General features: G+C 41.0%; 1 pseudogene; it reads right to left on the bottom strand.

Moving 5' to 3' along the window:
• Positions 1-1,016: 1,016 nt before the first annotated feature.
• LOC127539534 (uncharacterized) lies at positions 1,017-1,099 on the bottom strand (annotated as a pseudogene).
• Positions 1,100-3,990: the final 2,891 nt, after the last annotated feature.

Here is a 3,990-nt window from a genome sequence, read left to right as displayed (position 1 = left end):
TTCTATTTTCATAGTTCTTTTTCTGGATGCAAATGGCATTTTCTATCCAAAGTTTATCAGGATTGCCTTGGATCTTTCACTTTTAAAGGTCTAGACAGTCACTAAAACAATCAAGCTCTGATTGGAGTCATTTCCATTTCCAAAGTGTAAAAGTCCATATTGAAAATTGAAAACCTACTTCCACCTCTTAAGGTTCTGTGAAGAGAGGAGAATCTGAGGTCTGATTAATCCATCCATTTTATATCTAGCTCCCAGACAATTGAAAGAACATTATATCCACCCCCTTCTCTCTTTCCCTTGCTAAAACCATTGCCTTTCAGTCATGAGAACTTCAGCGGCAAAGAGAGAATCTTGCTGGCAGCCAAGAAGAAAAAGTAAACATTTGACCCAGGCTATAATACTCAATAGCAATAATAAATAAAAGAAAAGTTGGAATACGTTAAACCAAAGGAAATCAGTGCTTCAAAAGAGCTCCATTATCCTTCAGGTAGGTAAAAAGCCAGATTGACCAGAAACGCACTTTTAGTAAGTCTTCCTGAAAAAAAAAAAAAAAAAAAAACAAATCTGAGTTGAGTGGGACCTTTGACCTATAAAATTATCAAAGCTCAGAAACTCAAGAAGATTAAAAAAAAATTCTGTAACAAGCAGTGAGTATGGACTCGCTCTATGTTTACATACTACAGGAAGAGAAGCTAACTGTCTCATAGAAGTTCCTGCTTAGCAAAGGGTCATTAATGAAACAAAGGAACGGTCTCTTGAGAACAGGTACAATTGTGTTTTGGGATTTTTGTCTTTTTGTCTTCTGTACATAGGTCAAAAACTCTCACAAAGGAAGAATTTGATGGATGTTTATTGCATTGTTTTGTGCTGAATTGTAAGACTAGGAATTTGAGGTTCTATATCACAAATGAGAAACGATTAGAAATACGTCACCTGGAGGGGGGAAAGGAAAATATGGGGGAAGAAATTATTGTCATTTATTTTTTTCCCTTTATTTTTTTTCTTTTTTTAATATATTTTCTTGGGAAAAGTTTTCAATTAGCAATAATCGCGCCTCGGATAAACCTCATTGGCTACGATACTGCCACTGCACAAAGCTAATATATTTTCTTTTATTTTATAATAACTTTATATTGACAGAATGCATGCCAGGGTAATTTTTTTTACAACATTATCCCTTGCACTCGCTTCTGTTCCGATTTTTCCCCTCCCTCCCTCCACCCCCTCCCCCAGATGGCAAGCAGTCCTATATATGTTAGATATGTTGCAGTATATCCTAGATACAATATATTATCATTTCTTGAAAGGGGAAGTGAGAGGATGGAGGAAGAAGGGCATCTGAACTGCACTCTTGTCCGGAGTTGGCAAGGAAAATCTATATGAGTGTGTCACATAATTTTACTTATTTATCTATTCGTTTGTTTGTTTATTTATTTATTGCTGAGGCATTGGGGTTGAGTGACTTGCCCGGGGGTCACCCAGCTAGGAAGGGTTAAGCATCTGAGGGTAGATTTGAACTCAGGTCCTCCTGACTTCAGGGCTGGTGCTTTTTCCACTGCGCCACCTAGCGGTCCCTATGTTATCTATTCTTATGGCTGCATCCCTGGCTTTGAACCCAATGGGTGCGCAGTGAATGTTGATGTCCTTCAACTGAGCTGAGTTGGTCTCCCCTACAGAAGGGACAGGATGTTTCTCTGGTGGGGGAAGGGAAAGGGATCCCAGAAAAGAATCGCAGCCCAGATGCTCCATCCTCCTTCCACCCCAGGGAAGGATTTGGCTCAGCCTAAGGACTAGTTATTTCTTGCCCAGCGGGAAGAGGTGGGAGGAGGCTGGAGAGGGACATTCTGTGCTGGACAAGAGGATGTCTACAACCATCTTCGGCACTGAGCCTGGAGAGCGGCAGCCTGGGGATGTATCCTCTCTCCTCCCTACCCCCCCACCCCCATTTATGGTAGAGTGTAAGATAGAATATGAAGGGGTTTGACTGTCCTGCAGAAGAACTAGTATATTCTCCTAAAGCTAAAAGGGCCCCCCAGGAGCCCTAAACCTAGAAATCATGGAACGCCATGATCCAGGAGCTGTTAAGCTTGCTGGTGACTCAGTGCAATATTGCATTGTATATTATTGTTGTATATTGTTGTGTGTGTGTATGTATGTATGTGTGTGTATACACACACACACATACATACACACACACACATATGATATATATATATATATATATAATCTATAGATAGGTAGATAGATGATAGATAGATATCCAGGAACTGTCAAGATTGCTGGTGACTCAAGAGGCAAGACAAAGATTCTTAGATGATACAAACAGGTTACGGAGCCAAACAGGGATTAGGATTTGAGGAGAGTAAGAAAAATCATCCAATGAGCGTATGAGGTAGACCAGCCAGAGTAACATCCCAAGCCCTGCCTTGTGTCCAAGATCCAAAGGAAGGTCCCTCCCTTCTTGGCAGGACTAGTAGAAGACCATAAACAAAATGGGGAACAGAAGAAGTACAAGGGTTAGAAGCTCATGTACCCCCCAGAAACAAAGCCCCCCTGAGGAAATCGGAAATTCAGTAGAGTGAATTTGAATCGAGAAGTCTCAAGCTAAAGGAATGAATTTATAATGGTGGAATATCAATTAAAGAATCTGAAAAGTCTCAAAGGAATGAATTTATAAAAATGCAATATCAGGTAAAGAATTGGAAGTGAGAAACTTCAAGCTAAAGAAATGCATTTATAATAGTGGAATAAAAATCAAAGTTGTTATCGGGGTAGAAATAAGGGTTACCAGGGAGCCCTTATATTTCTATGTGTCTTCTCAAACAGCTACATGTCCACCCCCACTCCCAAGGGATAAGTGGAATTCTGCTCAGGAAGCTTTTCTGCCTGGACAACTCCTCTGGAAGTCCCCCAGCAGTTCCACGAGGTTGGTTGAGTCCTGACCCACCAAAATACCCAAACAAACCTCTAGGACCTGGTCTTAGACCTGCCAACCCAAGTGGACTTTGAGCGCCATCTTGTGGTCACAATAAGGCAAGTGTCCCAGGCCTGAGCCCAAGACTTCAGTTATAGTCCAGGCTCTTTATCTCACTTCCCCTGGGCTGGCCAAGGAGAGCACCTGAGCCTGCCTGGCTACTGAGGCTGGGCCAGCAGCAGCTCTACCTTCAGCCCAACTGGAGGTCACTCTTGAGTCAAGGAGGATAATTTTTGTATCAACTTCCTTTTTTTTTTTTTTTTTTTTAAACCAAGGAAGCCTCTAGTCATTTAATTCCCCATTACTATTCTGTAGGACCCCAGAATGTCAGAGCTGGAAGGAACTTCTAGCCTCCCCCAGACCTGAAGTAGACATCATACCTATACCATATCCCGTGAGCTTCCTCTTGGAGTCCTTTGGTGATGGAGAACTTGCTGTCTGCCATTCCACTTTTGGACAGCTCTGATAGTGGGGACATTTAGTTTTGACCTGAAATCTGCCTCTTAGAAGCTTTCATCCATTGCTCCTAATGATGGATAAGCATATTCTAATTTGAGACCAAACAATAGATGGCATACAGTAGGTGCTTAATAAAAGTTTATTGACTGTCTTTTATATATTTGAAAACACAGATGATATCCCTCCTATTTCTGTTTTCTCTTCTATATCCTTGACCCTGTAACCAATCTTCCTTTGGAATGGTTTATAGTGATTTCCCTGTCATGGCTGCCTTTTCTCTAGCTTTTTGACATCCTTCCTAAAATATGGCAATCAAAGACACACATAAAACTCTGGATCTGGGACACAGATGCTCATCTGTGAATGAGCACAGCCAATGATCAGCATTTTGGGTTGGCCCCCAAAGCTAATTCTCTCTGGATTCATATTGAATTAATATTGGTTCATTCATTGTATTTGTAACCCGAATGCCTGATACACAAAAGAAGATTAAAAATGGTTTGTTGATTGAGAGGAAATTTTTCCTCATGAACTTTTTTTTTTTTTTGGCCACGTCT

Source organism: Antechinus flavipes, chromosome 5, assembly GCF_016432865.1.
Source record: "Antechinus flavipes isolate AdamAnt ecotype Samford, QLD, Australia chromosome 5, AdamAnt_v2, whole genome shotgun sequence".
Taxonomy (NCBI): Eukaryota; Metazoa; Chordata; class Mammalia; order Dasyuromorphia; family Dasyuridae; genus Antechinus; species Antechinus flavipes.
The sequence above is the reverse complement of the archived record's forward strand: the minus strand, read 5'-3'. Positions and strand labels throughout refer to the sequence as shown.